The 24,171-nt window shown below is 44.7% G+C and overlaps 1 long non-coding RNA gene across 1 annotated transcript; it reads left to right on the top strand.

Moving 5' to 3' along the window:
- Positions 1 to 19,871: 19,871 nt before the first annotated feature.
- On the top strand, positions 19,872 to 23,761 carry LOC117084828. Its single transcript, XR_004437693.1, has 3 exons — positions 19,872 to 20,269; positions 20,539 to 20,635; positions 22,684 to 23,761. It is a non-coding gene; the product is annotated as an uncharacterized LOC117084828 (long non-coding RNA).
- The last annotated feature ends 410 nt before the right edge of the window (positions 23,762 to 24,171 follow it).

The following is a 24,171-nucleotide window of genomic DNA, read 5'->3' on the forward strand; positions in this document are numbered from 1 at the left end:
TTGAAGCATCTTCTTCATAGCAATCCTCCAGTTGCAGGTTTCTTCTTTCCTGACTTATTGAAGCAGTGGATACGATTTTTAGATCTGACTGCTCTTGCCACCTGCAGTGGAGGTTGATGCTGGGTAAGACCATGCTGACTGTGCTGCTGCAGGCCCCGGGTCCATTTTGATGTGGTTTCTGGGTAGCACCATTTCAGCCCTCCTGGGGTGCTTAGGAGTAGTGTTTAAAAAACCCAGAGCCAGCCGCCATCCACAGCAGGTAGTGGGTCCCAAGTTGCTGCTGCTCCCCATGAGGAGAGAGCACTGTTCTCTGCCTTCCTGCTTGCAGGATTGCTCCAATTTAGAAAAGGCCTACAGAAAAACAAATGTTCATTTCCTTCACAGAACAGCTGAGAGCCTCTCTTTTTCACACAACTATGAACTTCCTTCCAGTAGAATTATTGATACTTAAATGTCATCTCAATGGTAGCAGAAATTTTTCACTCCTTAGTGATTTGGGGGCTGGGAAAAGGTGGGGAAGCAGAAAATTTGATAGTTCTTTTTAAAATGTCTTATACGAGGCATTCTCTGGAAGATGTTGGTTTGTTACTATCCAGCATTTGACCCCAAAGAGAAAATTGCATTCTGATGAAAAACTAGAAATTCATTTCTGAGCACTAAATTGTAGACATTTATCTGGAAAGATGCTCAGCATGTATTTTTAAGTGAAAAAAGGTGGATTGCAAAACTATGCGTGGTATGATCTTAATTTTGTCTAAATAAAGAGAGAAAAAGAAATGAAAGAAGGAAAGAGGAAATGAAAAAATCATTTTAAAGATATAATTCTGTATATCCAAAAAAGACTATAAATGTTAAATATTAACAATTGTTATGGTATTTATTGGGATGGGATTACTTGTGATTTCTGATTTCTTTTACTTACTTTTATCTATTTTCCAGATTTTCTATGATGAACAGTAAAACATTATTAAAAGTGTTATTTTAGCTGACATTAATCTTGCATACCATTTCTAAAAACCTTATATTGTTGTTTCTAACAATATTAACGTATACATGGGTTTTCCAACTATAGCTAGTTATCTATTGTTTTTGTTAATGAACACAACAAAGAATGGAACAGATAGGGCACATAAATAGTTCAAATTGTCTTAGAATGTTGTCTTCTCTCTTTATTTGTAATTTCCCAGATGAATTTATGATGGTTCTATTACTCGTCATGTCTCTTCATTCACTCACCAAATAGTTTTTGAGCATCTACTATGCGTGGTGAGCTAGAGAGAAACTGTGGCTAGGAGACACTATCTCTCTAGGGCCTACTCAGAGTGGATGATGAGTTCCATCCTGAAATCTATTTTCTGCTGAGGGTCCAGGTCACTGGAGTGCATGTGAAAAACAATGTGCTGAGACAGTGTGTGGGCTCAGGGGGAAATAAAGCCATGGTCAACTAGGAGGCTCTGCCATAGCTGTAGTAAGAAGAAATGAGGCAGGTGCATGGTAGACTGGCCAACCTTGGTGATGTTTATGGTCAGGGAAAAAAAGGAACACAGGAATAGAACAAAACAAGAGCAAAGAATGTGATTAACCTATGTAAGAAATACTTGGCCTTCAACTAAGAGAAAGCTGATGATATGGTTTGGCTGTGTCCCCATCCAAATCTCATCTTGAATTGTAGTTCTCATAATTCCCAAGTGTTGCGGGAAGGACCTAGTGGGAGATAATTGAATCATGGAGTTGGTTTTCCCCATACTGTTCTTGTGGTAGTGAATAAGTCTCATGATATTTGATGGTTTTATAAGGGGAAACTCCTTTCATTTGACTCTTATTCTCTTCTCGTTTGCCACCATGTGAGACGTGCCTTTCACCTTTCACCATGATTATGAGGCCTCCCCAGCTATGTGGAACTGTGAGTCCATCAACCTCTTTCCCTTATAAAGTACCCAGTCTCAGATATGCCTTTATTAGCAGCGTGAAAACAGACTAATATAGCTGGCCTTTGCCCTGCCCCTACTCCCACCTCTAAGGCTGCTGGTTTTCCAATTTGCTTTTCCTGTCCCCTGAAGTTCTGCACAGTCATTGAGAGCCTGGCCTGCTGAAGTATTTACCTTTCCTTCCCTTTTTCTCCCTTACCTCCATCTGAAGGGAATACCTTCGAAAGCAATGATCCTACAGGACCTTGATTCACTGCAGCCCTTCTAGCATCCTATCTGCACCTGGATAGTATAGATACCCACTGGAATCTTGTTTCTTTTTCATTCAGGAAAGCAAAGATCAAGGGTAAGTGTGCCATTTTGACAAAAATAAAATAAATTTGAAAATGCGGGGGATATGTGGTTTGCTGATTCCCACCCTTACAGCCACAACCACTTACAAATCTTTCTAATGTTTTGTCAGATTCTGGATCCAATACCTCGCAGTCATGCAGAGATGCCCATAATGGTTATTTATGTTCTTGGCGAGTTTATTCTCCCATTCTGCTAGGGTCATTTATTTCCACAGGAGGGTGATACCATACAATATTGGTTTTCATGAGGTGCTGCACTGACATTTTTGTACTGCAGGAGCAATGGGGGCTTAGGGAGGCTGACCAAGTTCAAGGGTAACCAGCTTAGGAGCAGATCAGAGCTGAGGAGCCTCTCAGTCCTTTATCCATAGGTGTTCCTTAAGTTGGTTTTGTGGGCAAATTCTAAGCATTGGGTTAAAAAACCATTTGCGTAAACAGAGTGGGGTCCCAGGAGTGAGACACAGTGGAAGGGGAGGAGAGAGAGACAGGCACATTGGGTGTAACTTTTATTGAAAACAATTAGCATTTCAGTGGGCTTACAGAGTCCAAACCTGTGTTGTTCAAGGCCAATTGCATTAACAACAATTATGTGTAAGGTGGTGGGGGCACATGGAGCCAGCACTTGCGATGAAAAGTCCAGGGAGCTTTCCAGTGTGTAACAGGAGAATAAATCTGAATGTGTAACTTCTGTTTATGATGATGAACAAGAGAATGTACCCTAATTTAGGGAAGAACACCCTCTTATCTCTGTTCTTGGCTCATCTCAGCTCTCAAACAGTTGTAGAGTCTGAGGTGAGGGAAAATGAGAAATCATAGCAGTAAAGAAAAACCTGGGAGGCTGAGGCAGGAGAATCGCTTGAATCTGGGAGGCAGAGGTTGCAGTGAGCCGAGATCGTGCCACTGCACTCCAGCCTGTGCAAAAGAGAGAGACTCCGTCTCGAAAGAAAGGAGAGGAGAGGAGGGGAGAGGAGAAGAAAGGAGAGGAGAGGAGAGGAGAGGAGAGGAGAGGGGAGGGGAGGGAGGGGAGGGGAAAGGCCCATGAGGGGAGGAGAGTGGAGGGGAGGTGAGCAGAGGAGAGGGGAGGGGAGGGAAGGGGAGGAGGAAGGCCCATGAGTGAATAAACTCAGTGACTTAAAGGGTTCCTTGGGATAAGTGAAAAAGCCATGAAGCTTAGAAGAAGTGGGACACATGAAACCTCTCTCCAGTTTGGGACATACCCAGTAGGACGAATTCCACCTCGCCCAGCTTCTTGAAAAGCTGGGGTGCCTGAGGAAAAGGGAGATTTTTCTTTCATGGAGTAAATAGGTAGTGTAGGTTAATGTTTGATGGGTTGTGTGAAATCCCCAGAAGTCTCAGGACATTAAACAGCACAGTAGATTAAACGACACCAATTACCATTATATTACCGTGAGAGAACGATTAAAGGGTAAACCATCACAAGGAATTTGAGTGATCTACATGACTCAATCAGCAAAGTAACCACACCATGAGAAGCTTTTTGAAGCTAATGGAGAAGCGTCCCTGCATGCCAAATAGCAAAACACCTAAGTTACAATTCAACCTGCTCCAGGAGCTCAGGTGCTCTTAAGCCACTTGACGTAAGTATATATCAATTCCTAAAAATTAATGCTGTGGTATCCTAATAACTTACACTGGAATAGCTCTTTGCAGACACTCAATATAACAGTTTTTATTAAAAAGTTGACACATATTATTGCAGAGCATTTCTCCTCCAATGACAATTCGTAATAAGTATAGAAAACACACAACAGAGAAACATCATGTTTAATAAGCATTTATTATGTCCCCACAGCATGCCATTGCTGAAAAGGATATAGACATAGAAAGGAACTTTACTCTCAACTGAATTAAAATCCAAAGAAAGAAAGAGTTGACCCTTGAACAACATGGAGACTGGGGAGCCAGCCTCCAATGCAGTTGAAAATCCACGTATAACTTTTGACTCCCTCAAAACTTTACTAATAGCCTACCACTGACTGGAAGCCCTATCCATAACATAAACAGGCAATTAACACATATTTTAGGGATTATATGTATCATATATTGTATTCTTTCCATAAAGTAAGCTAAAGAAAGGAAACTCGAGAAAATCATAAGAAAGATAAAATATATTTACTATTCACTACGTGGAAGTGGATCATCATAAAGATCTTTATCCTTGTTGAGTAGGCCGAGGAGGAGAAGGAAGAGGAGGGGTTGCTCTTGCTATCTCAGGGGTGGCAGAGGCGGAAGAAGTGGAGGAGGTGGAAGGGGAGGCAGGAGAGGCAGGCACATTATCGTAACTTTTATTGAAAAAAATAGCATTTCAGTGGGCTCGCAGAGTTCAAACCTGTGTTGTTCAAGGCCAATTGCATTAATAAAAATTATGCGTCAGGCTGGTTGTGGGGGCACATGAAGACAGCACTTGCTATGAAAAGTCCAGGGAGCTTTCCAGTGGGAATAGGAGAATAAACCTGAATGTGCACCTTCTGTTTATAATGGTGGTGAACAAGAGAATGTATCCTCCTAGCTTATTTTCTTCCCATCCCACTCCTGCAGGAATAGAATTAGAAATGCAGCTGCATATAGAATTTTTTGCATGTAGGCAGTTACTTCTAAGATAGTCTCCGTTGGCCAACCTGTTCTGATGACATTTCATATAGAAACTGTAAATGTCCTTGCCTCAATAGAGAGTCCTGATATTACCCAGGTGACATCAACACTGTGGCTTCATTGTGTTCTTTCCATCAGAGTTTAATTTCCTCAGTCAAACAACTCCTGATAAAGAACCACCTATCACTCTGCCCAATTCCTCTGACCTACTTTGACCAAATGAAATAACATCTATATTGAACGTGGCTTTTTATTTTCCCTGACCAGGCAAATCTTCAGAGGAGATGCTGGCATGCAGTGCAGTCTTTCCAAGTTTTTCACGCTGTAACCTGCTGTCCGTCTTGCAAATGAAGTATGATTTGGTTTGGTGAAGTTGCTCTCTGGAACATTGTCTCCATTCTGCCTGCATTTTCCATCCACCATTCTAGTCCTCCTCATCGGTCTCAGATAGTCCCTCACAGGGGCAGTACAGCTTGTGCAGAGAATATGGATTTTGAAGGCCAGATGCCTTGGGGTATAAATCAGGCACTGATACTTACCGGCTGTGTGGCTTTGGGCAAGTTACTTTACGTCTCTGAGCATAGATCTTTTCTGTGTAAAGACAATAATTCCTCCCTCAAAGGGCAGTCAGTTTCAAGGCTTACATGAGACAATACATGTCAAGTTTTAGGCACATAATTAATAATCCATGTCAATTGCCACTGACTTGCCTCACTGACAATCCTGAGGCCCGGGACCAGGTTCCCCTCCCTCACTTGGCTTCATCACAATCAGTTATTGAGGTGTTTTTTTGTTTGTTTTGTCTTGTTTTTGTCTTCAAGAAAGAAAGTAACAGTTTAATAGATATAAAGGATAAGTGCACAAAATACAAACATTTCACTTTATTTTATATTTCTAAATATTTATATACTCTGCTTACATGGAAGAAAAGGTAAATTCTGAGGCAGGCTGAGAATTAAGTAACTGTGAAATTTTTTAGCAGAAAGTAATTTGGATACTGAGACCAGGCTGAAAAAAAAACAAGGTCTCACTCAATATTACAAAGGGAAAGAATGTTTTTGATGCTCCAGGATCAAAGAGGGAACCCAGAATGATTTATAACAGTGTTTGTCAAACCCTCGCATATATGGAATCCCCCTGAATATTCACTGGATATTCACAGTGGGTGCTGAATAGGAACCTGCATTTTAACAAGCTCACCATGTTTGTTGTTGTTGTGGCTGTTGTTGTTGTTTTCTTTCTTTTTCTGATGTAGCAGGGCTAAACTTTGGTAAACACTGACTTAAAAGGAGCCCATCATTAGAAGAAAAGACCAGTGACATAACCCAGCAGCTAAACAATGTTTCTCCTCTCTTTCTTCTCCTCCTCCCCTTTGTGCTTTCTCCTCTTTCTGTCTCTGTCTGTCTCTGTCTCTCTATCTCTCCCAGCCCTGGCTCAACCATGAGGCTGGGGAAAAATGGAAATGTAATTGGTTCCTTACATATATAGTCAAGGTGGGGGTAGAGGATTGGGAAGAAGGATTACTCAGCGGCATTTGCTAAATGAGAAAACCTGTGGCAATCAAAAGATTCCTTTCCTGGGAAAAGTTTAAATCTATAGCAGTGGAAAAGCTACACAAATTAACTATCCGGTGAAACTCCCAGAATTTCTAAGAGTCCCAGTCAAACATGGGGGGTAGGCATGTAAGAGGAGGAGAAGATAAATAAATCCGAGTCTAACCTAAGACCACGGAAAACAAGACTGAGTTAAGCAAGGTTTAAGACGAGTCAAAGATTAGGGAAGAGACACCCAAATCTACATAAACACTCATACATCTCCAAAATGGTGTTTCACACACTTTTAAAAAGCAACATATATTAGTCACAATAGGCTAGATTATACGGCAGTGACATATCAACCCCTAATCTCAATAGGTTAAAATAGAAAAGGATTCTTCTAACTCATGCTGAATATCTGTCTAAGGGTGTCTGAACACTCTGCTCTGTGCCATCCTTGTTTGTCATCCTTATCCTGGGACCCAGGCTAACAGAGTGGCCACTACTTGAAGCAAGGGCAGTAAACACTGCAAAACAAAAAAGAGAGGGGTGAGGGTGATCTGGAGGGTCCTGCATTGGCAATTAAATGTTCCAAACCAGAGAGATGTGCTCATTTTCCCCAAATCAGTCACATGGCTCCACCCAATAGTTAGAGGCCTGGAAGGACAATGCTACCACGTGCCTGGAAAGGGGAAGAACCAGAATTGTTGGTGGACAGCACTAATGACAAAACAATGTGGCACCATGGCATTTTTTATTCAAATAAAATATTATGCAGGACCCATAATATGAGATATGTTTACTGGAGTTGCTCTGATTCAAGCTGAGAGGAGAGGGCAAGGTTGGAGTTCAACCCCCACCATGAGACCCCTCCTCAGGTGGCCCCTGACACATCTCTGAGGACCCAGGACTCCTGGAGGCAGTTTGATGACCACTGCTCTAAAACATGCATTGCACTGTGTGTCTTATATAAATGCTGTTCTCTATTTATTGATGATTAATTGTTTTAATAAATGATTTTATTCTAATGGAAAGGTTTAATTAAATAGAAAAGCATTGTTCTGTGGCAAGCCTTTCTGTTAGAAAAGGATGGCTATAAACAAAGCCTTATTTTTTACATATCATAAATGTAGACAAAATAGTTATTAGAAAATAAGCAACTCTAAAAATAGTCTCTGAACTTTACACCCTGCCCAATAAAATGAAGCGTACACAAAAGCTGGTTTCAAAGACTACCCGTGCTACAGCATGCATGACACTCAAGGCCATTATGCTGAGCGAGATGAGCCAGTCACAAAAAGACAAATGTTGTAGGAGTCTGCATATGCAAGGTATCTAGAGTGGTCAAATGCATAGAAAAGGAAACTAGAATTGATGTTGCCAGGGGTGGAAAAATGAGGATTTACTTAATGGGCATAGAGTTTAGTTTTGCAAGATGAAGAAAGTTCTAGAAATTGATTGCACAACAATGTAAATACTTCACACTACTAAACCATACACTTAAACATGGTTAAGATGGTACATTTTATTACACACACACACACATATATATATATGTATATAAAAATTTGAACTTGGTAGGTGGAGGTTGCAGTGAGCTCAGATTGTGCCTCCAGCCTGAGTGACAGCAAGATTCCATCTCAAATACACACACACACACACACACGCATATGTATGTATTTATAAACACACATATATATTTACATAAATAAATAAGTACATGACATGTTAATGGTGATAAGTGCTATGAAGATAAATAGTGTGCATAGATGATTGTGTGTGTGTGTGTGTTTAATTTTAAATAGGATGACCAGGGAATTCCTCATTGAGAAAGAGATCGCAGAGTACAGAAAGACATAAAGGAGGTGAGGGAGCAAGCCATGGGGATATCTGGCAGGGAGAACATATGTGCAAAGGCCCCGAGGCCAGTGTGGCTGGATCAGAGCGAGAAGCAAGCAAGTGGTGGGAGGTGGGGTCAGAGCAATGTCAGCAGGTGCAGAGGCAGATTGCTTAGGGTACTATAGGCCATTGCAAAGACTTTGAATTTTACTCTGAATCAAAAGAGAAGATGCTGGGGCAGTGAGGAAGAACATGCTCTAACTCACATTTTAACACTATCTTTCTGGTGCTCTGTGGAGAGAAGAGTGAAGGCAACAAAGACAAAAGAAAGGAAGCCCATCAGGAAGCTTCTGCAATGGTCCAGGTGAAAGATGAAGGCAGCCTGTAGCAAGGTGGTGGTGGTGGAGGTGCAGAGATTCATTCTAGTGAAGCACTCACTGCTTTTTCTGGCACAGAATAAGTGCCCAATGGGTGGTGATGGTGCTTATTATTATTAACAAAGTACATGGGGAGAAGTGGGAAGTCAGGGGCAAAAGAAAGCCACAACATTCAGTGTGCCAGACATTAACTGAATAAAGTAAAGGCAGAGCCAGAAACCTAGGATAATGACAGCCTGGGTATCAGGGGTAATCTCAGAGGCACTATTTTGGGACCAGGAAAAAAGATTGTTCTGAGCTTCAAAGGCACCATGCGGGTGCTACAGCAAGGGATCTGTCCCCGAGCCAAATCCTCCAGAGAAGCAGAGAATTAAGAAAAGTCAAGGTCAGCTAGGAGACTATCTGGATTCAGAGACACAGGAGACACAAGAGTGAGGTCAGTTTGTTTGTTTATTTTTATGTACCAAGATACATAATGTAGAATAAGCACCTAAATACCATATCAGGGACACTTTAATTTCTCTAAATCAATATACAAAGGGGCAAATGGAAACCAAGTTTGGCCTTTCAGAAACCTAATGATCCCTTGCCCTTCCCGTTTAGGGGTAGATACTGAACCTCTTGCCATGGCCATGCAAGAAGGGGAACTCTATTTGAGAAAGTAAATGCTTTAAGGGCAATATTTCCATAAGGCTTTTTCTTTGTTTGTTTTGTTTTGTTTTCTGAGAGGAGTCTTGTTCCGTCATCCAGGTTGGAGTGCAGCGGCGTGATCTGGGCTCACTGCAACCTCCGCTTCCTGGGTTCAAGCAATTCTCCTGCCTCAGCCTCCCAAGTAGCTGAGATTACGGGCATGTGCCACCTTGCCCAGCTAATTCTTGTATTTCCCGTAGAGACGTGGTTTCACCATGTTGGCCAGGCTGGTTTCGAACTCCTGACCTCGTGATCCACCTGCTTCAGCCTCCCAAAGTGCTGCAATTACAGGCATGAGCCACTGTGCCCAGCTCGCCATAAGGTATTTAAGATTGCTCCTCGCTTTCCAAATGTAACTAAGTCACTCCGCTAAATTCATAAGCACATTGATGGTTGCCAGTTGCTCCCAGGCCTGGTCACTGCCTGAGCTGACTAGCTTTCTGTAACTGTGTAAGAGGCTTTGAGTATAAAATGTGCAGGCAACAAAAAAGATAGGCCTGGGGTGAGTCACTGTCAAGAGCCCCTGTAGCAAAGCCCCTCCTCTTTTCATCTCTTTAGGGATGTAAGACATTCTTGACATGCAGCGATGTCTCTTTTGCCTCTGCCCCTATGCAGGTAGGAAATGGCTCTAGAATAGCACTGAGGCTCTTTCTGCAATGACAGAAACAGTCTATGCCTGGGCTGTCCAGTATGTTTACTACCCAGCCACATGGGGCTGCTGAGCATTTGAAATGTGCCTAGTACAACTGACAGACCGGGTTTTTAAATTTTATTTTATCTTAATTAACTAAAAGTTAAATGAAAGAGCCACATGGGGCTAGTGTTTACTGTATTGGACAGCACAGCTCTGGAAGGTTTACTAACTTTAATTCCAACTCCCACCCTTTGAACTCAGTAAAGAATGTAAATGTCTCCGGGATTGGAGCCTTTTAGTAATTTAGGGAGCATGGCACTAGAGTTCTACATGAGGGGTAAGGTCTGATGAGGACCGGAACTAGCCCTGGAGAAGCAGGCACAATAACCAGCAGCTATAGGACAGGCACATGCCCTGATGTCTCTCTAAGCCTCAGTTTCTTCACTGACTTCCTTACAAGGAATTATGAGAATTAAGCCCCTCTAAAAATTTAAGATTGTTTTATAAAGGGATTGTTCTGTTACTTTTACTTATTTCAAGGTCCTGGGGTTTCTAAACAAATGGGAAACCACTTAATGATACATATATGTAGAATGTTCTATATTCCTCATTCGTTTCTAAATTCATTCCATCTTAAGGCAAAAAGAAAAGCAAGTAGCCGTTTTTAGGCCATATTCCCTAAATTTACAATATGAAATCTCAAGGCCAACTATAAGTCTAAGTGGTAGAAGCAGAAACAGTGCCAAGCTCTGAAAATAGCAACCAAAACAGCCAATCAAAGAACCTCGGTTCCATTTCCACAAAGTGGAGTGTTGTGCTGTTGTTTACATAACTTACCTTCATAATTAAAATCACAGGAACAGAGTGATAACTTTATATCAGTTACATGACCTTTAAATGGGAAGGTTAATGAGAAATATAAGAATCCATGGTTTTTTTTTTTTTGTTTTCACATTTTAAAAAAATATTTTTGAGACAGGTTCTGGCTTTGTCACCAAGGCTGGAGTGCAGTGGCATGACCTTGGCTCAGTACAGCCCTCCCTGGGCTCAAGCGATCTTTCCATCTCAGTCCCCCAGTAGCTAGGACTACAGGCATGCACCACTACACCCAGTGAATTTTTAAAAATTTTTTTGTAGAGATGGGGTCTCACTTTGTTGCCCAGGCTGGTCTTGAACTCCTGGGCTCAAGCAGTCCTCCTGCCTTGGCCTCCCAAAGTGCTGAGATTACAGGCATGAGCCACTGCACCTGGCCAAGAATCTATGTTAAAGTGAAAACTTGTTACTGCTACCCACTAATGATTGATGCTGAGACTAGCCAGAATAGACACAAAACTGTGTACTTCATAAACAAGGCTGGACATTGAAATGGGAAACGTATGTATTAAGCACCTGGCAGTCACAGAAAGGTACTTTCACTGATGTGTCATTTCATATTTGATCCTTTCAACAAGCCTATGATGTTGCTATTATGATTTCAAGAGAGGTTAAGTAACAAGCCCAAGGTTATAGAGATGAGAAGTGAGAGAGTCAGATGTCCCATCCAGGCTGCCTCTATTCCATAGCCCAACCATTTCATACTCAACAACAGAAGATGGCTAGGAATAACATTTAGAAGTTTTTTTTTTCTTTAAGTTAAGATTTGTATCCTACTTACTTCCAAAAGACTTGAGGCAGCTTAAAGATTAAAATACAGTGCAAGAGAAGGCATTTAAGGATAATACTCTTGCTGAAGAATGCAGAAGAAATAGATGGTTTTAGACACCTGAGTGGAGCAGATTCTAACACTTGGGCATTTAATTTGGCTCTAACTTTTCTGACAGCTAAGCCAAAAAGAGAAGAATATTGGACTGCACAGAGTTTTGTTTTCCAACAGTGTAAAGCATACATATTCATCCACAGAGACAAAACGTTTTCCTGGTAGGAAACTTAGGTAGGAATTGATCACATAGATCCTTGGATAAAGGACACTGAGTGACACAGAGAACCTTACTCTCTTACTCTCATTTGTAAAAGAAGGGGGCCGCAAAAAGAAGGGGGTCACCTTCCAGTGCAGTGTGTGCGTGAAATACTGCTAAAGAAAGTTCCACAAGAGTCGGAAACACCGTTCAACAGAACTCTGCTTTTATGGACCCTCCATAAAGACAGAAGACATAATATACTAAAGCACAGCTTAGTGAAGGAATTTCTATAAGGAGCTGAGAGAATATGAGCTGGGACTTTGCTTCATGGAGTCCAGCAGAGCAGAGAATGCCTTAGAGAATACCAATGATGAAAGGTTACCCAGTCATCAGCCCTCGGAGACACTACACGTGCTGGACAATGGGAAGATGATGTGGGTAATGTGGGTGAGGCACCACTTTTTGGGCAGTAGGCCTCTATCTACAGATTCAAAACAAGATATATAAATACAATTAAACATTCATAGTCATTCATTTTAGATAACTGAATAACGTTCTATTTCAAGCTGTGTACTATGGAGAATAAAAAGAATAGGAGTGTGGTTTCCGCCTCCAGGAAGCTTATAATCTAATACAGGATTTCTCAATCTTGGCTCTGTTAACATTTTGGGCTGGATGCTTCTTTGGCGTGGGGAGATGTCCAGGCATTGCAGGGAGTTTACAGCAGCATCCCTGGCTCTACCGTCAGTAGCATCACCATAGCGCGACAACCGAGATGCCTCCAGACACTGCCCAGTACGCCCCGTGGTAGAGGTGAGAACCACTCGGGTTGAAATCCACTGATCCATTATGTAAGAGAAAGTGGGGAGAAATACATGAAGCTGAGACTTTTAGTAATTCTAGTGCAATGGGTATTCATTATTATTATGATCTAAAGGAAGGAAGTGCTCTCCCAGTGAGAAAAGCAGACATTGAAGAAAAAGGAGGAAGATAGCTAAGCTGAGCCTTGATAGATGTGGCTAGGTTCTTGCCAGCAGCACCCTAAGAAAAGGCACAGAGAAGAGGCCGAGGAGCAGGCTGGGAGAGGCATGATCGTTCCTGTGGAGCGCACAGGGTGTATGCAAGGGAGAGATGAAGGTCAGGCTGGATGCTTGAGGGCAGAGAGGGGACAGCTCTGAATATCAGACAACAGAGCTGGAGCCTGATTCAGTTATCCAGGGGGAGCTTTGAAAGCTTTGTGTGGAGAAGAGAATCCTCTTATCTGTCCAAAAAAAAAAAATCAGATATTGTGTAAAGGCTGTGTCCTATCATCTTCATGTTTGTGTCCCCCCAAATTCATGTTGCATCCTAATCCCCAATGCAACAGTATTAAGAGGCGGGGCCTCTAGGAGGTAATGAGGTCATGGGGGTGGTGCCCTCAGGAATGGATTAGTGCCCTTACCAAAGAGACTGTAGAGAGGTAACTTGCCCCGTCCACCATGTGAGGACAGAGCGAGAAGGTGCCATCTATGAGGGCCTTCACCAGACAGCTGGCATCTTGAGCTTGGACTTCCCAGCCTCCAGAACTATGAACAATACATTTCTGTTGTTTATGAGCACTCAGTTTAAGGTATTTGGTTATAGCAACCTGAACAGACTAAGACACTGAATAAGAGGGAGAGGGGAGAGGAGGGAAAATGCAGCCGCCCAGATGACAGCAGAGAGTGGCAAAGTCAACAAAACATGTTACATGGCGGGGAAAACTGAGGGGCAGGGAGGACCCAAAAATCCTGTGGGGATGAGCCTTCCATCAAACACACACAAACGCCCCTCCAGGGGGCTTTAAAAAGACCCCACCATTGCTGCTCTTAAAAGTGTGGGCTTCCCAGGAGATGCTCTAAGGAAAGAGAGAAGAGTGACCTCTGAAGACAAGGGACAGGGACTCATGTTCTCATACGGATCATTTGCATTTGAGGTCAACTATACATGACCACCTGTTAGAACTGCATTGAGAGCTCAGCCGTTCCTGTGTCCTCAGCCCTGCCTTCATTTCTGTCCTCATTTGCCAGATTGCCCCAGCCCCTTTCCTTCAAAGAAGAAGCCTCTGAAGTTCTGCTGTGCTGAGGACTGTTCTGCAGGGGGAGCACCGAGAAGCCCCTTTCCCCTGCATGATACAGAAGACATTTTATAGTCTCTCTGTTCCCTCCAGTCCACTGCTCTGTTGGGGCTGAATAAATATTGACTAGCCTGTAAAACATAAGGCCTTTTATTTATACATCTTCCTGCTCCGAGGGCTGTGCTGGAGCCCAGCCTCAAAACACACAGTGCATGTGTGGAGGGCTAGGAGCCATCACTGCAGCACAAACCAGCAGCCACAGCTGTCAGGATGGGGCTGCCTTTTCTGGGGTGCAGCCTACAGCAGCAGGCCTGAGGGCTGAGCCAGTGGGGCCGTGTCTGCTAGGAATGCTTATTTTGTAGTGCATGGGAATGCTTTCAGTTGCAAGCAGCAGAGGAGTGCAGGACTGTGGAGTGCCATGAGGAATCCTGGCTTTTTCTCATTCTTTGCTTTGCCGCCCTTAGCTGTTGACTTTCTGTCCTTGGTGTTGCTATCTCATGGTCCTAAGATGGCTGCTGGAGCTCCAGGCTAGAAGGAAGGGAGGGCATAGCAACTCCCTCTTCACCAAAGCAGTCTTCCTCCCTCAGCCTTCCAAAGTACTAAGGTTACAGGTGTGAGCCACTGCACCCTGCCAAGAATCCATGTTAAAATGAAAACTTGTAACTACTACCCGAAAGTGACTGATGCTGAGACTGACCAGAATAAACACAAAACTGTGCACTTCATAAACAAGTCTGGACATTGAAACGGGAAATGTATGTATTAAGCACCTGGCAGGCACAGAAAGGTGGTTTCACTAATGTATCATTTCCTATTTGATCCTTTCAACAAGCCTATGATGTCGCTATTATGACTTCAAGACAGTTTAAGTAACAAGCCCAAGGTTATAGAGATGAGAAATGAGAGAGCCAGAAGTCCCATCCAGGCTGCCTCCACTCTATAGCCAGTAGATTTCTCTTGCTGTCTCTCCTCTCACCGGCCATACCTGAGTCACACGCCCAACCATTGGCAAAACGAAAGGACATAACCATGGCTGGCTGAGAGCAATCATGATTCATCCCCTGTGTTGAGGGGAAGGGTCTACTTTGCCCAAGACCAAGAGACCTCTGCCTGACCCAATCGCAGGAACCATCTGCAAGAAAGACGAAGGGAGGTGGCTGTAGGGTAGGCACTGGAGGGCCTGCCACCAGCTGCCCCCAGAAGAGCCGTGGGCAGGCAAGGGTACCAATGCAGACCGACATCATTTATCTTTTTTCAGCAACAAGTGCCCCTCTCCCTGGGGAGTGGGTATGTGGACACTGTCTTCCTTGTCTCTCATGAAGGAAGGTGAGCCGGACCTTCTTAGGGGGCTTGATGATCAGAGGTAATGCCCTCTCCAGTGATCTGATGCCAGCCAGACATCACCCGGGAGCACAGTGGGTACAGCAAGGGCTGTGGAAGGAGTAGGCAGCGTCAAAGCCCCATCTCTGTACTGGCTCAGCCAGGTGAGGCTGTTACCAAATGCTAGGAGTTCAGTCTAGGTCCCATTGATCACCACAAAGAAAGCTGATCCCTGATTCAATAAGCATTTCCAGGAAAGAATGTTTTTATTTGGGTGACTTCGGCCAGAGAAACAGGAGCCAAACCTCAAATCTGTCCCTCTCCAGCTGGCTAAAGTTAGGGGTTTACATAGCTGGGAAGGAAAACAGGAGGGGCTAGGGAGAAAAGTTGGTCCACAGGCAGCAGGTGCACCTCATTGTACAAATGTTAAGTTCCTCAAGCTTCGCTTCTATGGGCATCCAGCTTGTTGGAAAATTGGGTCAGTTTCATGACCATGTGCATTCAGCAGGGACCAGTCAGGGGACTGGAGCCCCCCCAGGTATTCTGGTCAGAATGATTTTATATAAAGGCTTATTAGCTAGGTATAAAGCATTGTTAACTAGAAAATTAAAAGAAAGCGAGAAAAAGAACATTAAGATAGCATGGAGTGGCAGCTTGAGGAAACAGCTTCCACACTAGGCCTGGGGGAACCAAGAAAAGAAGCTGGAATTAGGAACATGGTGTTCCTACAACCTGGAAGCTAGAAGCTAGAAACTTGGAGGAGAGGCCCCAAGGAGCCAAGGCTTCGCGCTCTGAGGAGGGGGCTCTGCTGGGCTGGTGCTGGAATCTCAGAAGGGGCACACCAAGGCTGGTCTGTGAGTGCAGGAAAAGCTGCGACAGCAGCTGCTGGGCAGATGCAGAGAGGTCAGAGTGATGCCCACCACAAAGATCATGGCAGAGAAGAAAGCCTTGGACAACACTTTGGGAGGCTGAGGCGGGCTGATCACAAGGTCAGGAGATCAAGACCATCCTGGCCAACATGGTGAAATCCCGTCTCTACTAAAAATACAAAAATTAGCTGGGTGTGGTGGCATGTGCCTGTAGTCCCAGCTACTTGGGAGGCTGAGGCAGGATAATCACTTGAACCCGGGAGGCAGAGGTTGCAATGAGCCGAGATCGTGTCACTGCACTCCAGCTTGGAGACAGAGCAAGACTCTGTCTAACAAGAAAGAAAGAAAGAAAGAAGAAAGAAAAGAAAGAAAGAAAGAAAGAGAGAGAGACAGAAAGAAAGGGAGAAAGAGAGAAAGAAAGAGAGAGAAAGAGACAGAGAAAGAAGAGAGAGGAAAGAACGAACAAACGAAAGAAGGAAAGAAAGAGAGAAAGAAAGAAAGAAAAAGAGAGAGAAGGAGGGAGGGAGGGAGGAAGGAAGGAAGGAGGGAGGGAAGGAGGGAGGGAGGGAGGAAGGGAGGGAGGAGGGAAGGAAGGAAGGAAGGAAGGAAGGAAGGAAGGAAGGAAGGAAGGCTCTGAAAGCACCCAGGGGGAAGCAGGTCCCTTTTCCTCCTCTCTTGCCTCCCCTAGCACCCCTTACTGATATAATCTACCAAGGAGCAGCTGGCAAAGGCTAGAAAAAAATTGGTTTAGAGTCCCAGTCCCAGCATAACAAAGCAGAACACTGAAGGGTAGGTTAGCACCAAGAAGCAATGACCTAATAGCAGACACCCATGGGGAAGTGCTCCACATGCCATCACTTCAGGGCTCTAAACCTTAATGGCCTCAGCTTTAAAATGGGGGAAGTATTGCCTGTCTGATGATCCGTGGATATGAGCTCCAGGAAAAGTACATGGTTGTCAGCTTGCTTACCACTATTCCTCCAGCTCCTGGGACAGTGCCTGACCCACAGTGGCCATTCAAGAGTAAAGGCGGTAATTGGTCATTGTTATACTATTATTAACAAATGGAGATTCTAAAGCCTAGACATTTAAACAAAATTTTGTTTTTGAGACAGGGTCTCACTCTGTTGCCCAGGTTGGAGTGCAGAGGTGTCATCCTAGCACATTGCAGCCTCCACCTCCTGGGCTTAAGTGATCCTCACACTTCAGCCTCCCAAGTACCTGGGAATACAGGTGCACCACCATGCCTGGCTATTTTTTTTTTTTTTTAAAGATGGAGTTTCACTTTGCTGCCTAGGCTGGTCTCAAACTACTGGCCTTAAGCAACTCTCCCACCATGGCCTCCAAAATGTTGGGATTACAGGTGTGAGCCACTGTGCCTGGCCTAAAAAAAAAATGAATTAAAGAAAAAAGGTTGAGGCAGCTCTTGTCTAGATTACTAAGTGACTCAACCAAATAAGTGCCAGGGCCAAGAATAGAGCCTGGGGTCTGTCTCGTACCCTGTTGAGGACGTTATGTACTAGTAATGGTTTTATTCTTTAGAATAATGATGAGAATGCTATAAAAACAATTTAGCCTTGGTAGAGATGAGGCATTACCTGTCTTTCTAGGAGGATGTTTGCTCACCAATTTCTATCACAGGTGCTCCAGCACTTCTTATACTCAAGCCAGTGATGTGTGGCTCGAAGGTCCTCAGAGGCATCTCCTCACAAGGCTGGCTGTGTGGCCTCAGTGGTGCCGAGGAGGAGATGCGTCTTCTCTGACTGGCCCCAGGCCTTAGATGCACTCCATCCAGCTCAGTCCCCTCTCGCCTCTGTGTCCTTCATGCATGTTCCTGCCTCCCCGGCCACTGCCAACATCAACTTGCTTACGGACCCGACACCAGTCTCCTCAGAGAGTGTGTAATGAGCTGTCCAACAACCACAGATGGACTGTCTTGAAGGCTGTCAAGGCATTTGCTGGGTCCGTTCTGGGTAACCTTCCCTTTGTGCTACAGAGGAGGAACAATGGCTGGATCATCCTGGAACCTCCTCCTGGAGAATGAGCAGCAGCATTTGTCCTGGCTGCTTTCTGGAGGAAGTGAAATCCAAGCTGCAGCCACTCTCACAGCTGGTGCTGGCTCAGTCTACCTCAGATGCAAGGTATCTAATGGATTGCCTCTCGTGTAGGGGTAGGTGAGAGCAGAGCTCGTCTAACACAGTTTGAGGACAGAGGGGCATCACCCATCTGCAGGCATTCCCAGCCACACTTCCCTCCCGGGTTCCAGAGCAAGCTCTCCCTGCATTATCTAACTCCAACTCGTCATGCTCAAAAGAGAAGTCAGGAGATCTAAAGCCTACAGATAGCCTTGCTCCCCTGTCTCTGTCAAAAACACATATGAAAGCAGAGAAATATTCATCAGACATGGAAGCAATTGGGGAATAGACCAGGAGAAAACAATTAGGTAATGAAGATGTGCATTAAATCATCTCTGGCACCTTCTTGACCCAGAAACATTCTTTATGTCGTGGTAATGATGGCACATTGAACATTCCAGGGAATTCTAATCCTGGAAATCAAGGAGACTTACTCTAACGGCGTAGGAGAAAGTGAGTTGTCACCAGGGTGCATGGCTTCTTGGACATTCTACTGGAATAAAAGTTGGCTCTCCAGGGCCAGCAGAAGTCATTCCAGGGCAGGTCCCAAGCAGTCTCCCTTCCAGGCTCTGGAGTAAAAATGAACCACTCTTGATTTGAGATTCAGATCTCACTGGGAGCACTAGATCTCCTAAAGCCTTCTTCAGACCCCTGAGATTTATCACTGGCTTCAGGGAAATGACCCAATTCCATTAGCTTTTCCATTCTCCCAGTTTCTTTTCCAGGAGAGGAGTGCAGGGCTCATTGCTGCAGTGGAACAAGCTAAAGACCCTGCAAGGCCCAATACTGACTCCAGGAGGTACTGGGAAGGGCTTGCTAGTAATGGAAACTGGCTATGAATCTTGCTTTTCTGATTCTAAAATTGACTCTGTCTGAAGGTGCTGCTGAGGTGCCCTGGGCACTTCTCCAGTGGTGGGTAGAGGAGTGACAGAGGGAGGAGGGCCCCTGACACACACACAATTTCAGGAAGACAGTTTCCCTATTATCTATTATATAGATGGGGGGGGAGTGCATTCATTTCTTCATTCAATATTTATTGAACTTCCACATATTCCAGGCACTGTCTAGGCATCTGGGCCAGGATAGAGAGGGGAATAAGGTAAACCTTTCCTTGCTGTCATAGAACTTAAGTCTTAGCTGGGGAGACAGGAAATAAACAAATAAGTGTAGGCAAGTAAGTTAAAACCCCATAATTTGGGGTAGAGGCCCACAGGACAGGTTCCGCAGGAAGTAGACTCTGACAAAGAGATTTGCAGGAGGTTTTTGGGAGAGTGATCTCAGGAGCAACACGTGTGAAGGGTGAGGGATGCAGGATGGACAGATGGAAAAGCTGCTTTCTGTCTTCCTCTTGAGGAGCTTTGCAGCTTGGGACAACAAGCAGTGTTGTCCTAATTGAGATCGGAGGACTGGGCATTTGCACTCCCACGTGACCAGTCTTTGGCTGCAAGCTGCCTCCAGGGAGTGGGCACACATGTTGGTGGAGCAGCTTCCTCTGACAGAGGAAATGACACACCTCTGACACTTTCCAAGGCTTGGAAAGTGTCTCAGATGTGAGCTGGTGGTGTCTGCACTCCCAGCAGCTAAGGTGATGAGCATTTCTCAGTCCTGCCAGGGGATCTGAGCGGCACATAACAACATCCACTATGAAATGTGGTGTGTGCTGGGCAGTGGCTGACTGAGGAGCTCGAGAGTAGGAGTAAGGCAGACTGTTTTAAAGAGGTGGCAAGGGAAGGCCTCTCTGAGCAAAGGCAGAGACTTGCAAAGACTTGATTGGTGTGAGGAAGTAAGCCATTCAAAGTCAAGGGCACCAGAGGTTCTAAGCAGAGGAAACAGCAAATGCAAAGCAGAGAACAAGCTTGGCACGTTTGAGAACCAACAATAAGTCCAGTGTGTCTGGAGCCACAAGAGTGAAGGAGAGAGCAGCTGGCAGTTCAGCCAGTGGGGTACCAGGAAACCAGATGGCGGAGAGCCTGGTAGACCATGGTAAGGAGTTTGCAGTTTACTCTAAGTGTGATAGGAGATGTTGGAGCACTTTGAACAGGGGAAAATCACCATCTGATCTACATTTTAAACGTATTATTTCATTAAATAGAGAAATAATACATTTAAAATGGTAGTAACTGGTCATTGTTATATTATCATTAACAAGTAGAGATTCTAAAGTCTAGACTTCTAAAAACAATTTTAAATGGAGCAAATGTTGCTCCATCTGACAATTACGTAAGCCAGCCATGCCTGTTCTTTCCCTATAGGTAGAAGCGTATGGGAAACTGCATTCCAATCCAGAGAAGTATAGGAAGCAGTAATGAAAGTGGGAAGACCTATTACAAGTTTGTTGCAGTCACCCAGGTAAGAGGGGATGGTGGCTGAAAACAAGGTTTCAGCTATGTGGGCCCTAGCTTGGAAGGGATGGGATTCTACATATGTTTTGTAGTTGGAAGCAGGAGTTTGAGGCTAAGAGATGACCTGAGAATAGAATTGTTTTAGGTGTTAGGCCTGAGAGATGAGGGCACATTGGGGAGGAGCAGGTGCAGCGGGGGCAGGGCATCCAGAATGCTCTTTGGACATCTTATATTTGAGGTGCCTGTCAAGACACCCAAGTAGAGATGCCTGATGTGAAGACATCATATCTGCAGCTTGGGGTCCTCCATAAGATCATTTGAATATAAGAGTTGTGCTACTAAAATAAAATGTGCAAAAAAAAAAGAGAGAGAGAAGAAGAAGAAAAAAAGAAAATCGCTGCATCATGCTGTCTTGTCTATAGTTGAATTTTCACATGCTGTGGAAATTCAGCCAGAGATCCTGTGGAAAAATACTGAAAGGACCCTTGGATCACTGATTCTAAGTTTGAAAAAGAGCTTGGCTGGCTGCTTCCAAGCTTGGCTGGCTTGCTTCCATGGGGCAAGTTTGGGAATCTTTTTTTTTTTTTTTTTGGTAATTGAGGCAATTGACTTTGTCAGCAAGCCAAGAGTGTATTTCTCTCATAGGGGTGAATTCACATTGATCAGTGCAACCAGGCTCCCAAGAGAGTGATAAAGCAGAAACTCTGTTTACCTTGAAAAATACAGTCATCTCACAATTATGTAAGCCAGTCATGCCTGTTTTTTCCCTGTAGGTCAAAGCATATGGGAAACTGCATTCCATTCCAGGGATTTCCTGGTGAGTTAGAATTAGACAAAGGGGATGAACTAAATAGCTCAAACATGTTAAGTTATCAACATATTAAAATTCTTCTAAGCTAATTGGTAAGGAGCCTCTTCCTGGAGCCTCCTGTCTGCTCCTACTCACTGCCCTTCTCATATCAGGGACCTCACAGAGCTCCCAGATGCTAGAGGGTAAATGCAGGTAGAATGGGGCCCCCAGGTCCCTGCTCCAGCTGTAGCTGAAGACCTTGCTGTTTGGGTGGTGCCTGTGCTATATGGATTGTTAAAGATGTTGACTCTCATCCCCGCTTTAGGGCACCCAGTCATGATAGCTGGATGCCCCTCGCCTTCTCCATAACAGAAATGCAGCCAGGAGAGGCCCAGAGCCTACTAATGTGTGGATACCCATCACCCCAGCGTTGTCTCAGTCAGAGCTTGAATCATCCCGACGATCCTCCTCGATCTCATTTCTCTCTGTGCCTGTGATGCTGCATCCATTCTGACAGGCCCTTCTGTCCCTCAGGATGTTCCTGCTGTCAGTCCAGGCTGCTCTGGTCTGAAATTCATCCTGTCCATATAAGGAGACTTTAAATAGATCTTCTTTGATCTGGTGCTGGCTGGTTTTATAATTTTTCTCTCAGAGGGAAATCGTATTTCCCATTTCCAAGTTCTTGGGTGATGCCTCACAGTCAAGCCCCATAGACTGTCTACCCAGAGGAGTTTAATTTTCATGGAATCCAACAGGGCCAGTGCGGAAAGAGACCTTAATAATCATTTAATTCAACCCTCTTGTTTTATAGATAAGGTGACTGAGAACTAGAGAAGGAATGGCAGGTTGAATTATTATTTATAATGAATATAATATTTACAACCGGTACAGATCACAAAGAAGACATTAATAAACTGATCTATACCAGGAAGCTGTTCCCTGGTTTTTTATAGCACTCTAAGCCTGGTGACCTTCCTGAGCAAACAGAGTCCCTCGCCTCACTGAGGAGAACTCCCGGGAACACCAAAGGCCAAGGGAGACACCGCAGGCAATAAAACATCCCTGAGCGAAACATCTCAACACCCCTAGACAAAGAAAGGCACAGAACTCAAGAAAGCAGTGACGGGAGAGCGTTAGTGAATGTTTAATGAAGATGGAGCACAGAGGTCGCCCAATACAGCTCCTCTTTTTGAGGCAAGGAAATGTTATGCGGTAGATATCTGTCATTGTTTCAGCCTACCAACATTCATTTCCTCTTTTGACAGCTGCTGATTTTCTCTCGAGGGCTCACACCCCTGGACTCTGGGTGGTCCTGGGAGGATGTGAACCCTGTACCCTGACTCCCATCACTGAGGCCAAGGATCTGGACTCCTCCTCCTCCTCCTACTCCAGCACAGTGGGGAACCTGGCAGGACAGCTGTCCTCTGGGACTCTTGAGTTCACTCGCTGCAGCCACCAAGCACTGACAGGAGTGTTTCCACCAAAGGGCAGCTCCTGCAGCTTCCACTTCCCCTCCCCAAGGTGTCAGGGTTACTGTCTGTTGTCCAGCCTTCCATGGCATCACTGTCTCTCCAGATCATCTCATTCAATTCTCTCATTACTGCAGTGAGCCTGGATTGTTTTCTGTTGCCGACAACAGAAAACCCCAACTGATACCCTTGCCCTTCCCCAAGGTCACTTACCCAGATCAAGGTCCAGCCTGAGATTTGAGTGCCTATTGAGTCCCCTACAGGGGCACAGCTGTGAGCTAAATTGTGCCTCTGCCCAGGTTCATTCCTAACCCCTGAGACCTCAGGATGGGACAGTATTTGGAGACACGGTCTTTATTAAGCTAACACAGGTTAAATAGTTTACTCAGGGGATCCTCATCCAATATAACTGGTGTCCTTATAAGAGGAAATTGGGACACACGTTGGTGTGCAATGGGAAGACCATGTGAGGACAGACAGAGAAGCTTGGCCATCTGCAAGCTCAGGAGAGAGACTCAGAACAAATCAATCTGCGGACAACTTGATCTTGGACTTCTAGCCTCCAGAACTGTGAGAAAATACATTTCTGTTGCATAAGCGGCCCAGGCTGTGGTCCTTTGTCATGGCAGCCCTGGCAGATGAGTGCAGACCGCACTTCCTACCGCTATGGTGCCACTGTCTGTGGACAGCATGCCAGCCTCATCGCACGAGTCACCCCTGAAGATGCTCAAATTAGCAGGCTGTTCTTAGAACCAAATTTCCTGGACAGGCTTCAGAAGGCATTCTCTCTGGTGATACAGACATCTGAAAGACACACACACACACACACACACACACACCCCAAAAACAAACAAAAAACCCATGGCCAAAAAAAGGACCTTTTTCCCTTTCATTTCTTTAGTAATGGACAGCGCCCAGAAGAGCAGGATGGATGGCTCCTCGGAGAAAACAGAATCATGTCTTAATAAACAAATGAGAATTTAGAGCCCGAGCCGACAAGGAATTTAATCTTGTTCTCCCAGCATCCACACGGAGGAGGGAAGCAAGCAGAGGCAAAGACAGACATCGCGGTTCCCCTTGATTCTAATATTGGGTTGGACGGGGGAGGGCGAAGATCTGCATGCCGAGCTCCCTTTCTCCACCTACGCCCCTCCTGGCATACACTCTCAGCAAAGCCTCACCGGGTTCCCCCTGCAAGTAATTGCAGAGGTCTCTTGGGGACAATAACCCTGATGTTACCTCTTGGAAGGTCAGAGGGAAGTGCTTAGGGCTGAGGGAATGCAA

This window comes from Trachypithecus francoisi, unplaced genomic scaffold (assembly GCF_009764315.1).
Source record: "Trachypithecus francoisi isolate TF-2019V2 unplaced genomic scaffold, Tfra_2.0 Lachesis_group1, whole genome shotgun sequence".
NCBI classification, from domain to species: Eukaryota; Metazoa; Chordata; class Mammalia; order Primates; family Cercopithecidae; genus Trachypithecus; species Trachypithecus francoisi.